The sequence below is a fragment of the Rhinoderma darwinii genome, unplaced genomic scaffold, assembly GCF_050947455.1.
Source record: "Rhinoderma darwinii isolate aRhiDar2 unplaced genomic scaffold, aRhiDar2.hap1 Scaffold_940, whole genome shotgun sequence".
In the NCBI taxonomy this organism is placed as follows: domain Eukaryota; kingdom Metazoa; phylum Chordata; class Amphibia; order Anura; family Rhinodermatidae; genus Rhinoderma; species Rhinoderma darwinii.
Window position 1 is genome coordinate 111,473 of NW_027464515.1, and position 13,737 is coordinate 125,209.

Below are 13,737 nucleotides of genomic sequence, written 5' to 3' on the forward strand. Positions count from 1 at the left end.
GTGATGGATGCTTAGCAGTGGCGTCCGTCACTCAGACTATTATGGGATACGTTATATATATTTTCGTGACGTATACGGTAAATGGATACCTGTGACAGATGCCATACAGATGCCGTACCTCACCCATAGGTTCTCATGTTTAAAAACGGATACTGCGCTGTGTGGGTTTCTTTCAGGACCCTGTTGGGGGGGGGGGGGGCGTAGTCTACAACGCTATTCATACCTAGAAAAAAAGGTATACCGACGCCCCGGCCTGACAGAGCACAGGACGACGCTCTTTTGGCCCCGGTCGGCCTCATGTAATCCTATGGACACGTTTAGCATAAACGTCAGAAAAAATCGTAATGTGAACAGGGCCCAATAATGGCGTCAGACGCAGATGCAGCAGGATGCGGCACATTAGTGACTCTCTTCCTCCTCCTCTCATCACTGTGTATTGGGGGCTGCGGCGCTCGGAGCTGGGGGTCCTGTGAGGGTCACGGAGAGATTGCCCCATTCATATGCAGATGGCCACTCTTGTAGATAGAGGAGCTCACATTGTGCGGCCCCACGTGGGGGCTGACGGCAGGTGATGGCGCTGATTACCACCTCACACACAGATCTCCTCACATTCACCGTCCTCTCCATCACCGACAAAGGTATAAAAACCTGTGACAACCACTATGTCCGCCATTACAGCTTCCATGGCCATATAACGTCTGGTACAGAGGAAAACATGCCCTACAGGACCTCCGTAAAGCTGGGTGACAACCCCTGTCTACGCTGTAATGGCGGCCATATTGGTTATCACCCAATTTTCCGAGTATTTTGCAGAACCGGTTCCGGATTATCAGACACTTTTATGAGTTCCCCCAGTCACTAGCTATTTTAAGAAGGTCCTACAGTTGGGACCCTCACAAGTAACTGGGTCCCCCCCCCCATTAAATGATCACTTTCCCAGGAGCGGCACTGCAGGGACCCCCCTCTATTATAACATACGAGGAGGTTGTCCGAGCAGACATTCCGTTACATTGTCACAGTCAGGTCTCCTCTTATCCAATCACGTCGCAGCTTTTACGTCTCGTTAGGTTTTAATTTAGAAAATTGCGCACGGATTAGGGCTTTTTACTGCATGACAATGGGATTAAAGGTCCACGTGGGGTTAATTAATGAGGGACAAAGGCTCCATAACGAGGCAGCGTGCGGGGATCGGGAGCCCGGGGTGGTCACCGGCACAAAGTCGCTGATTGTTGCATTTAATCCGGTAAATGAAGAGGAGCCTGGAGGGATGAGTGACCTGCGGAGTCCGAGGGGCTGGGGCCACACGTCTGAGGTGGGGGCTCATAGAACGGGAGCAATTAACCGCTTGTATGTCACGTTACCGCATGACCGTCAGATCAATGGCTGACTTTACTAAGAGCGTTACAAGTGAGAGCCCTGGAGGGGACGTCATTCTGTATATTGGAAAATATGTCAATGTCATTCAGGGTTATTGCAAAGCTGGGTGACCACTTCCCCCTCCTAAATGCTCCCGGCGTCAGTGGTTGTCACCCACGGATCCGGCAGAGTGCGGTGACTTCTATTATAAATGGACGGCACGATGCAGAAAAGAACTGAGCCTTATTCACGCTTCATCGCGGTCCTATAAAAAGTTTCAACGTTCGATTAGACTTTGTGTTTCAATTCCTCGCCATTTTGAAGATCACTGCTTGCTGTCAGCGAATTGGGGCAATAATTGTTTACAGGCTGAAAACCTGCTGCGACCTAGTCCTGCTCACAGTTGAGGATTTGGTACTGCTCTTATCTAATCTACACAATCCTCTGGGAGCTAAACAGTATTGACTCCAGACTGATGCATTTACCTGAACTGACACATTGTAACAAACTATTAGGACAGCAGAGAGATTTGTGCTGCTGAGGAGTTTAGTTCACAGAGAATTGTCTAGACGATACAATTGTAACAAACCCTCAGCTGTGAGAAGTATTAGGTCTGTACTGACAGCAAGCAGAGATCTTGAAATGGTCAATAATTGCGATTTATTCAAATTAAACTGTAAAACCTGTTAGAAGCCCCTCACGCATTTCGAGCCCTGCAACTCTCTAGCCTAATAGTGCCTCTCCTCTACCCCAGGAGGGTACATTTCATTGGCTATTAGTGTGATAGGGGCATTTTGCAGGGCGCGGCGTCGGATCTGAGGGGCGCCCTGACTGTGGGATTGTCTGGGGTCACACAGGACAGACAGGAAGTTTCAGGGATTCTTCCCAGCTTCGGAGTCCTGGGAGAGATGTCAGCTGCGCGCTCGCTCTGAGGACCGCTCGTCATCCGGTGAACCCCTAACATAAACAACAACTTCATCTATTTCTTGTATATTTCTGGGGTGGAGGGAGGGGGCTTCTTAAAGGAGAATCACGCCTAAAATAATATAGGCAAGCAACGGCTCGTCTTCTGAGTAAAGGATGATGGTACAAAAAAGTAGAGACATAGGAAGGTGCAGCATGAGAGAAGTCCTGGAGATGGGATTTAAGGTGGAAATACACCATGGATGAATGTCGGCCCTTGCCCGTCTATTTCAGCAGGATGGGCCGACCATCTAATGTGGATGGGGGTGTCCCGACTCTACCCCAACGGCAGACGTCGCGGCAAACAACGATCGGGCAGTTTGGATTTCAACATTCACAATCTTTGTGCTCTCAAGGGAGATAAACCGCCACCAAAGGTGTCTGACTGGGGATTATCTCCCCCTCCCAATGAGTATATAGGGGGGGGTCAAGAGGAATAGTTGTCGGCAGAACAAGCATTGTCCCCACAGCTATGTAAGGTGTATGTCCTCTTTAAAGAGGCTCTGTAACCACATTATAAGTGGCCTATCTTGTACATGATGTGATCGGTGCTGTAATGTTGAGAACAGTGGTCCTAGTAATAAAGAGGCTGTCACCACATTATAAGTGTCCTACATTGTACATGATGTGATCGGCGATATAATGTAGAGAACAGTGGTCCTAGTAATAAAGAGGCTCTGTCCACACATTATAAGTGCCCTATCTTGTACATGATGTGATCGGCGCTGTAATGTAGATAACAGTGGTCCTAGTAATAAAGAGGCTCTGTCCCCACATTATAAGTGCCCTATCTTGTACATGATGTGACCGGGGCTGTAATGTAGAGAACAGTGGTCCTAGTAATAAAGCGTCCCTGTCACCACATTATAAGTGGCCTATCTTGTACATGATGTGACCGGGGCTGTAATGTAGAGAACAGCAGTGTTTTTTATTTAGTAAAACGATCATTTTTGACGGAGTTATGACCTATTTTAGCTTTATGATAATAAGTTTCTTAATGGACAACTAGGTGTGTTTTACTATATGACCAAGTGGGCGTTGTGGAGAGGAGTGTATGACGCTGACCAATCAGTGACCAATCAGCGTCATACACTTCTCTCCATTCATTTACTCTGCAGATAGCGATATAGTTATATCACTATGTGCAGCCACATAAAACACACTATAACATTACTGTCCTGACAATGAATATACATTACCTCCAGCCAGGACGGGATGTGTATTCAGAATCCTGACACGTCTGTAGCGTCTCTGTGATATTTACAGCAAGGCAAGCGTAATCTCGTTTTAAATGACAGGTTATATCGTAATCTCGTGAGATTACGCTTGCCTTGCTGTAAATATCACACAAACGCTACAGACGTGTCAGGATTCTGAATACACATCCCGTCCTGGCTGGAGGTAATGTATATTCATTGTCAGGACACTGCAGTAATGTTATAGTGTGTATATGTGGCTGCACATAGTGATCTAGTAAGATCACTATCTGCTGTGTAAATGAATGGAGAGAAGTGTATGACGCTGATTGGTCACTGATTGGTCAGCGTCATACACTCCTCTGTACAACGCCCACTTGGTCATATAGTAAAACACGCCCAGTTGTCCATTAAGAAACTCATCATAAAGCTAATATAGGTTATAACTCCATCAAAAATGATCGTTTTTCTAAATAAAAACCACTGCTGTTCTCTACATTACAGCGCCGATCACATCATGTACAAGATAGGGCACTTATAATGGGGTGTCAGAGACGCTTTATTACTAGGACCACTGTTCTCTACATTACAGCCCCGATCATATTATGTACAAGATAGGGAACTTATAATGGGGTGTCAGAGACGCTTTAAGCCCCTATTACACCGGCCAATTTTGGCCGGTGCAGTGAGCGCCAATCAACGAGACATGGTTGATCGGCGCTCATTTGCTCCTGCCACATGGAGCTATGGATGGGGAGGAGCGCTCGTTACTCCGATCCCTCGCCCCCATACGTTATCATCATGTCGGCAGCGCGGCTCCTGTTTACACTCCAAGATGAGCCGCCGACAACCAGAATATTTCACTTTTTTAGAACGATACGACCAGCGGATGATTGAGTTGAGTGTTTGCTCTGCTGATCGCTGATCTGTTTACACAGGGGAATTATCAGCAACGAGCGTTCTATGAACTAATCATCTGCCCGATAATCGCCCGGCGTAAACCCCCTTAAGGCTTCGATCACTTCCACGCCAGGGCTCCGTTCCGACATTCCTTCTGAGCTTTCCATCGGAACGTTGCCCTGACTGACACAAACTGAAACCACAGGTTTCCGTTTCTATCACCATTGATTTCAGTGGTGACGAATCCGGTGCCAATGGTTTCCGTTTGTCTCCGTTCTACAAGGATTCTGTCATTTTGACGGAATCAATACCGTAGTCGACTGCGCTATTCATTCCGTCAAAACGAAGAAACCCTTGTACAACGGAGACAAACGGAAACCATTGTCACCGGATTCGTCACCACTGAAATCAATGGTGATAGAAACGGAAACCTGTGGTTTCAGTTTGTGTCAGTCAGGGCAACGTTCCGATGGAAAGCTCAGAAGGAATGTCAGAACGGGACCCTGGGGCAGATCTGAACGAAGCCTTAATGCTATGTTAGAGGTCTCCATCAGTGGAGGGTCCATGAGCTTGAGAGCCCCCATATTCTCAGAGGAAGCCGCGCTGCATCACTGACCATAGCAAAGGGTTTTTAGTATGGCACTACGGCCCCTTGGTTCTGTAAACGAGTGAGGATCCACGCTCACAGACCTCCACCAGTCTTGTTTTCTAATATGTAAGAAAATGATTAAAAGTGGAGTTCCCCTTTAAATGATATTGGCTAAAAATGTAAGTAACATGATGATGACTTCTCTCGTTTGTATAATCTGTGTAGAAAGTGTCCGGAGACGTCCAGATACCTCTCTGACACTGACAGTCCGTGCGTCCCCAGTACCCGTGCTCCGGACTGTGGGACACCTGGGTGACAACTTCTATGGGAGCTGTAATGGCATCCACCTTGGTTGTCACCTATCACAGGAGGTAACTAAAGAACCTCTTCCCCCAAAAGAACGACCCCGGGACTTCTATTTACTGCGGATTTCCTAATGTTAGGAAAGAAGATTATTTAAGAAAGCAAAAGCGGAAAGTTTTATATTGGGTGGAGTTACCCTTTAAGAAGAAGGCGCCCTCAGATGGGCGCGGCGCATGTCAGGCTACACTTACAGTTTATGTATTAGACTAAAACATTTCTCTGACACGTCCAGAAGAATGTGACCCCCGGGCCGCAGAACAAAGGGGATGTTTAGATTGCAGAGGATTCTGGGATGTGACAGCCCCCCCCCTCCTTTTCACCATCACTTTGTGGGTGCAAGCAGAGGTCTTATGCCCTCCAGATTGAGATGGATGCAGAAAAGACATTGTATTCCCCCTCCGTTTACAAGAGAATGGCGCGGAACGTTTCCAACCTCTTGGATCTGTCAAGTTTTTAAGGTGGACTGGAGGAATTCTGAAAAAGAAATATGAACTGCCGCAGCTTTAAAAGATATCTGAATAAATGATTATTAGCAGGGTGACAACTACGACGCGCATCATCCCAGCTCTGAAAATAGTTGTCACTCAACTCTCTTAGAATGCTGAAGGGAAAAGAAATCTTCTGCTGCTATGACACTGCTTAACCTATGATTCGTCATTCTGGACTCTAGAAAAGCTGGATGACTAGCCTTGTGGGAGCGGTAAAGGAGGTCATATTTATAGTATCACACATAATAAGCTTAGATACACCAGCTCATAAGACAGTATCACACATGAGAGGATTAGATATACAGCGGCTCAGCAGCCAGTATCACACATGATCGGATTAGATACATGGCTCAGCAGACAGTATCACACATGATAGGATTAGATACATGGCTCAGCAGACAGTATCACACATGATAGGATTAGATACAGCAGCTCGGCAGACAGTATCACACATGATAGGATTAGATACAGCAGCTCAGCAGACAGTATCACACATAATAGGATTAGATACACAGCTCAGCAGACAGTATCACACATGATAGGATTAGATACACAGCTCAGCAGACAGTATCACACATGATAGGATTAGATACACAGCTCAGCAGACAATATCACACATGATAGGATTAGATACAGCAGCTCAGCAGACAGTATCACACATGATAGGATTAGATACACAGCTCAGCAGACAGTATCACAAATGATAGGATTAGATACACAGCTCAGCAGACCGTACCACACATGATAGGATTAGATACACCGGGTCAGCAGGCAGTATAACACATGATAGGATTATATACACAGCTCAGCAGACAGTATCACACATGATAGGATTAGATACACAGCTCAGCAGACAATATCACACATGATAGGATTAGATACACAGCTCAGCAGACAGTATCACACATGATAGGATTAGATACAGAGCTCAGCAGACAGTATCACACATGATAGGATTAGATACACCGCTCAGCAGACAGTATCACACATGATAGGATTAGATACACCGCTCAGCAGACAGTATCATACATGACAGGATTAGATACACAGCTCAGCAAACAGTATCACACATGATAGGATTAGATACACGCTCAGCAGACAGTATCACACATGATAGGATTAGATACACAGCTCAGCAGACAGTATCACACATGATAGGATTAGATACAGCAGCTCAGCAGACAGTATCACACATGATAGGATTAGATACACCGCTCAGCAGACAGTATCACACATGATAGGATTAGATACACAGCTCAGCAGACATTGTCACACATGATAGGATTAGATACACAGCTCAGCAGACAGTATCACACATGATAGGATTAGATACACGGCTCAGCAGACAGTATCACACGTGATAGGATTAGATACACGGCTCAGCAGACAGTATCACACATGATAGGATACGATACACAGCTCAGCAGACAGTATCACACATGATAGGATTAGATACAGCAGCTCAGCAGATAGTATCACACATGATAGGATTAGATACACAGCTCAGCAGACAGTATCATACATGGCAGGATTAGATACAGCAGCTCAGCAGACAGTATCACACATGATAGGATTAGATACAGCAGCTCAGCAGACAGTATCACACATGATAGGATTAGATACAGCGGCTCAGCAGACCGTATCACACATGATAGGATTAGATACACGGCTCAGCAGACAGTATCACACATCATAGGATTAGATACACAGCTCAGCAGACAGTATCATACATGACAGGATTAGATACACAGCTCAGCAGACAGTATCACACATGATAGGATTAGATACAGCAGCTCAGCAGGCAGTATCACACATGATAGGATTAGATACACAGCTCAGCAGACAGTAATACACATATGATAGGATTAGATACACAGCTCAGCAGACAGTATCACACATGATAGGATTAGATACACAGCTCAGCAGGCAGTATCACACATGATAGGATTAGATACACAGATCAGCAGACAGTATCACACATGATAGGATTAGATACACAGCTCAGCAGACAGTATCACACATGATAGGATTAGATACACAGCTCAGCAGCCAGTATCACACATGATGGGATTAGATACATGGCTCAGCAGACAGTATCACACATGATAGGATTAGATACACAGCTCAGCAGACAGTATCACACATGATAGGATTAGATACAGCAGCTCAGCAGGCAGCATCACACATGATAGGATTAGATACAGCAGCTCAGCAGACAGTATCACACATGATAGGATTAGATACACAGCTCAGCAGTCAGTATCACACATGATAGGATTAGATACACAGCTCAGCAGACAGTATCACACATGATAGGATTAGATACACAGCTCAGCAGACAGTATCACACATGATAGGATTAGATACAGCAGCTCAGCAGACAGTATCACACATGATAGGATCAGATACACAGCTCAGCAGACAGTATCACACATGATAGGATTAGATACACAGCTCAGCAGACAGTATCACACATGATAGGATTAGATATACAGCTCAGCAGACAGTATCACACATAGGATTAGATACACAGCTCAGCAGACAATATCACACATGATAGGATTAGATACACAGCTCAGCAGGCAGCATCACACATGATAGGATTAGATACAGCAGCTCAGCAGACAGTATCACACATGATAGGATTAGATACACAGCTCAGCAGACAGTATCACACATGATATGATTAGATATAGCAGCTCAGCAGACAGTATCACACATGATAGGATTAGATACACAGCTCAGCAGACAGTATCACACATGATAGGATTAGATACACAGCTCAGCAGACAGTATCACACATGATAGGATTAGATACACAGCTCAGCAGACAGTATCACACATGATAGGATCAGATACACAGCTCAGCAGACAGTATAACACATGATAGGATTAGATACACAGCTCAGCAGACAGCGTCACACATGATGGGATTAGATACAGCAGCTCAGCAGACAGTATTACACATGATAGGATTAGATACACAGCTCAGCAGACAGTATCACACATGATATGATTAGATACAGCAGCTCAGCAGTCAGTATCACACATGATAGGATTAGATACAGCAGCTCAGCAGACAGTATCACACATGATAGGATTAGATACAGCAGCTCAGCAGACAGTATCACACATGATAGGATTAGATACACAGCTCAGCAGACAGTATCACACATGATAGGATTAGATACACAGCTCAGCAGACAGCGTCACACATGATGGGATTAGATACAGCAGCTCAGCAGACAGTATCACACATGATAGGATTAGATACACAGCTCAGCAGACAGTATCACACATGATATGATTAGATACAGCAGCTCAGCAGTCAGTATCACACATGATAGGATTAGATACAGCAGCTCAGCAGACAGTATCACACATGATAGGATTAGATACAGCAGCTCAGCAGACAGTATCACACATGATAGGATTAGATACACAGCTCAGCAGACAGTATCACACATGATATGATTAGATACAGCAGCTCAGCAGTCAGTATCACACATGATAGGATTAGATACAGCAGCTCAGCAGACAGTATCACACATGATAGGATTAGATACAGCAGCTCAGCAGACAGTATCACACATGATAGGATTAGATACACAGCTCAGCACAGTATCACACATTATCCCTGGAGATTATCATTTTATAATGACACTACATGATGGGGGTAGTAGTAGTGAGTGCAGTGAATATAATGGCGTCGGTGGCACGGTTGCTGTGTAGGTGACAGCTGTGTTGGCTTTGCGGCCTCTATGAAAGGCTCATTGTTCTCCCCGGGACTCACACACCATGTTATCAGCTGACTGACGTGTTCATGTCCCTTTAAACCAGCTGCTCCATCCAGCAAATGCTCAGGATATAAATACGCGCTCTCCGGTTACCGTCCTCGTGTCCGAAAACAACTTTCATTTTATTTTTGCTTTTGGTGACAGAAAGACGTCAACTGCCCAAATAGGAAATTATCCGCCGAGAAAAACTTTCCAGCAAGTCAAATACATTTTCCAACCAAAGCTTTATTACAATATAGACGTATCCCTATATTGTGTTATAAGAGGAGCGGCTGATATCAGTCACGCATACGGATGTAAAAGTCTCAGCTCTGGAGATATGTGATATAAAGTAGTGATCATAGGGGATATGAAGGTTTCTACACTCATCCCAATAATATAAAGCCTCTCCGCCGACTGAAACGGCTGATAACAGGGAACAACAGATCGTATTCCCCAACCCACAAATGGAGAGGAGAAAGACTGTAGGGTTACTGTTCCTTTAATTAGGCCATGCTAAATTGTACCCAATAAAAGGAACCTGCCAAACTGTGAGTGGAGGGGGTGGGGGGGGGTTAACAAATTGGACAATCATCGGACAAGAGGCTCTAGGATCTCAAATTCTCCGGCGGCCCTGGAGGTTGATATAGGACTGTTCCCATTTCTGTGGAATTGTTAACACATAATGACATTGAACTTCACAGCAGGCTGTAAAATAATATGTTCTGACATGACTATTATATCTATTACGCTGACACCTAGAGGACAATATGAAAACTGCAAAATGTTACATTTGGTAACCTAAACAATATAAGGACAGCGTCTTCTATGGGCCAGTACTTGTCACTGCAGGTTAGTGAAATTTGAAGATGATTATTTTTGTAATGACCTTTGGGATGGGATTGCTTTCCTTTCCGTGGTGCAGGGGGTCTGGTAATAATTCTTTATTTCTCCTTACGGCGGTTCGTGTTGGATGTTCACGTGTCTGCACATTGTGTCTCTGCTTTCATTTATCTTTCTCTTTGGTCATGGAATGCCTGGTTGGGGTCCTCCAATATTAATAACATAAGTCTATATCTTTGTGTTATTTTCTGATGTTTTTCACAGTGAGCAGTAAAATGTTTCTGCAGTGGTTGTGTAAATGATTATAGAAGCGACTTTACCAGTAAGGGGGAGAGTTTGGGTTGGGATGCGGATGGTGGGGGTTGTAGCAGGGATGGGACTTTATTCCCTTTACTTTCCTTATAGACTAGGGCTATGTGCACACACAAAATAAAAACATCTGAAAATACGGAGCCGTTGTCAAGAAAAACAGCTCTTGATCCATACTCGCGTTTTTCACGGCCGTTTTTGGAGCTGTTTTTCTATAGAGTCAATGAAAAACGGCTCCAAAAACGTCCCAAGAAGTGACTTCTTTTTCGCGTTTCAGGCGTTTTTTTACGTACCGGTTTTTAGAAAACAAGGCATAAAAAACGCCCCTTCGGAAAACAACGCCGTATTTCCTATTGAAATCAATAGGAAGATGTTTATACTGCCCCCTATGTACAAGACTATATCTACTATAATACTGCCCCTATATACAAGAATATAACTACTATAATACTGCTCCTATATACAAGAATATAACTACTATAATACTGCCCCTATATACAAGAATATAATTACTATAATACTGCCCCTATATACAAGAATATAACTACTATAATACTGCTCCTATATACAAGAATATAACTACTATAATACTGCTCCTATATACAAGAATATAACTACTATAATACTGCTCCTATATACAAGAATATAACTACTATAATACTGCTCCTATATACAAGAATATAACTACTATAATACTGCTCCTATATACAAGAATATAACTACTATAATACTGCCCCCTATATACAAGAATATAACTACTATAATACTGCTCCTATATACAAGAATATAACTACTATAATACTGCTCCTATATACAAGAATATAAATACTATAATACTGCCCCTATATACAAGAATATAACTACTATAATACTGCCCCCTATATACAAGAATATGACTACTATAATACTGCTCCTATATACAAGAATATAACTACTATAATACTGCTCCTATATACAAGAATATAACTACTATAATACTGCCCCCTATATACAAGAATATAACTACTATAATACTGCCTCCTATATACAAGAATATAACTACTATAATACTGCCCCTATATACAAGAATATAACTACTATAATACTGCCTCCTATATACAAGAATATAACTACTATAATACTGCCCCTATATACAAGAATATAAATACTATAATACTGCCCCCTATATACAAAAATATAACTACTATAATACTGCCCCTATATACAAGAATATAACTACTATAATACTGCCTCTATATACAAGAATATAACTACTATAATACTGCCCCCTATATACAAGAATATAACTACTATAATACTGCCTCCTATATACAAGAATATAACTACTATAATACTGCCCCTATATACAAGAATATAAATACTATAATACTGCCCCCTATATACAAAAATATAACTACTATAATACTGCCCCTATATACAAGAATATAACTACTATAATACTGCCTCTATATACAAGAATATAACTACTATAATACTGCCCCCTATATACAAGAATATAACTACTATAATACTGCCCCTATATACAAGAATATAACTACTATAATACTGCCCCTATATACAAGAATATAACTACTATAATACTGCTCCTATATACAAGAATATAACTACTATAATACTGCTCCTATATACAAGAATATAACTACTATAATACTGCCCCCTATATATAAGAATATAACTACTATAATACTGCTCCTATATACAAGAATAGAACTACTATAATACTGCTCCTATATACACAAGAATATAACTACTATAATACTGCTCCCTATATACAAGAATATAACCACTATAATACTGCCCCTATATACAAGAATATAACTACTATAATACTGCCCCTATATACAAGAATATAACTACTATAATACTGCCTCTATATACAAGAATATAACTACTATAATACTGCCCCCTATATACAAGAATATAACTACTATAATACTGCCCCTATATACAAGAATATAACTACTATAATACTGCCCCTATATACAAGAATATAACTACTATAATACTGCTCCTATATACAAGAATATAACTACTATAATACTGCTCCTATATACAAGAATATAACTACTATAATACTGCCCCTATATACAAGAATATAACTACTATAATACTGCTCCTATATACAAGAATATAACTACTATAATACTGCCCCCTATATATAAGAATATAACTACTATAATACTGCTCCTATATACAAGAATATAACTACTATAATACTGCTCCTATATACAAGAATAGAACTACTATAATACTGCCCCTATATACAAGAATAGAACTACTATAATACTGCTCCCTATATACAAGAATATAACTACTATAATACTGCCCCCTATATACAAGAATATAACTACTATAATACTGCTCCTATATACAAGAATAGAACTACTATAATACTGCTCCTATATACACAAGAATATAACTACTATAATACTGCTCCCTATATACAAGAATATAACCACTATAATACTGCCCCTATATACAAGAATATAACTACTATAATACTGCCCCTATATACAAGAATATAACTACTATAATACTGCCCCTATATACAAGAATATAACTACTATAATACTGCCCCCTATATACAAGAATATATCTACTATAATACTGCCCCCATATACAAGAATATAACTACTATAATACTGCTCCTATATACAAGAATATAACTACTATAATACTGCCCCCTATATACAAGAATATAACTACTATAATACTGCCCCCTATATACAAGAATATAACTACTATAATACTGCCCCCATATACAAGAATATAACTACTATAATACTGCCCCTATATACAAGAATATAAATACTATAATACTGCCCCCTATATACAAAAATATAACTACTATAATACTGCCCCTATATACAAGAATATAACTACTATAATACTGCCCCCTATATACAAAAATATAACTACTATAATACTGCCTCCTATATACAAGAATATAACTA